Below are 1,793 nucleotides of genomic sequence, written 5' to 3'. Positions count from 1 at the left end.
GGATAGCTATGAGGGGTTTACCAGAAGTTCAGGAGAAATAAATATAGGAAAGTTATGCATGGATCTCAAGTTTTCTTCACCAAGATAAACTAGTATTTTGATTACAGACATTTTCTAAATATTCAGTAAATGCTAGCTATAAAATCAGTACAATTTCTGGTTATATTCAGTCTCTAATATTAATAGCACTAGCACTTGTTCTATATTACAGATCTGAAAATGAGACATAAATGATAAAATCTTGCAATAAATCACAAAATTGGAGAGTTTTGATATTTGGATCAAAAAACAAGAAGAAATCTTTTTTTAGTCAGACTTTAGAATGTCTAACAACACCTATGACTTGGAAAAATATTGCTAGATAATTAAAAATAATTTGAGATGGTGGCAGCTTTTGATAATACTGAAACCATGATAAGAAATGGCTTAAGATATTTTGAACAGGCTTTCATGAGTACAATCAGAAAAGAACACAGAATTTAATTTTAAGTCATTTATTGTTTTTTTTTCTTTAATTCATCACAGTTCATGGTCATTAAAAACTGCAAATAATAATAAATGCATGCATGAGAAAATAAGTTAATCAGCACTTGCATCAAGCACAGATCTCCACTATTGTTATTTTTATACATACAAACACATTTTGTTTCCCTTTTAACTAAACGATGCATTAGAAAGTGATTTTTTTCTTTGTCCACAGTCTAGAAATAATAGTTATAATTGTTTTAATCCCCTAACAAAGCGACTACTTTTATTTTATTTAACAATTTAGTAGGTTAAAATGGTAGCTCGTTTTATTTCATCTAATTTTGTGTTCCTTAGATTGTTAGGGAGACTGAACATTTTTCTTATTTATTGGACATTTGTTTTCCTTATCTGGGGGATAGCCTGTCCAGATGTTTTAGTCCCAATCAAACTCAAATAATTACCAGTCACACATTCAATTTCCAAGGAAATAAATACAAATTCAATGATACATTTGAGTAAACTTAATTTAAAATGGCCTGCATTTTCCTATTATAAAAGTAACTAATTTTCACTGTAGAAAATTAAAAGAACATAAACAAGGGTAAACAGAGAGTAAGAAAAAGTGCACTTACCACTTATCATTGTAATGTTCTGATAAACAGCATAATAATGCATGTCTGTCTTGACGTTTTTCACATACAAGCACAATTGTATATCACTGTTTTTCTGACCAAAAAATACACAAATATTTCATTGACCATCTCTCACACAAGCTCCATATACTAATTCTTCATTGTAAACTAGAATATTTTACAATTGTACTAGATGTTGTTTATCTAAACTCCTCTAAAGTTTTGTAAAGTCCTAATTCTCCAGGTATACCTCATTTTGTTTATTCATTCATCTATTAATTGAAGGTTAGTCCTGTCTTTTAAATCCGTAATTCCTTATTTTGAAATTAATCATAAGAAAACAATTAGATATGAGTAGAAAGTATTATGAATAAAGACATTGATGACATTTTAACAGATATATTTATTATCTATACATGCATAACACTGCATTCACAATAGTAATTAAAATGGATGGGACCAGCAGTTGGTGTAATGACTATGTCACTGGACTCCCACATAGTTGACTGTTGTTCAAGTCCCAGACTGGTGGCTTAGACTCACGCCGGGCACTTGTGAATGCATCCCAAGATCCCAAGAGGAGAATGGAGGAAAAGGGATTGCAGCATGGCCATCCTCCCTGAGGGGTGATTTCTCGCTTTCTGTCTCTCTGTCTCTCTCTGTCTTTCTGGCGAGCACACATGCCCTATAGCA

This window comes from Tupaia chinensis, unplaced genomic scaffold (genome assembly GCF_000334495.1).
Source record: "Tupaia chinensis unplaced genomic scaffold, TupChi_1.0 Scaffold140301_1, whole genome shotgun sequence".
NCBI lineage: Eukaryota > Metazoa > Chordata > Mammalia > Scandentia > Tupaiidae > Tupaia > Tupaia belangeri.
The sequence above is the reverse complement of the archived record's forward strand: the minus strand, read 5'-3'. Positions refer to the sequence as shown.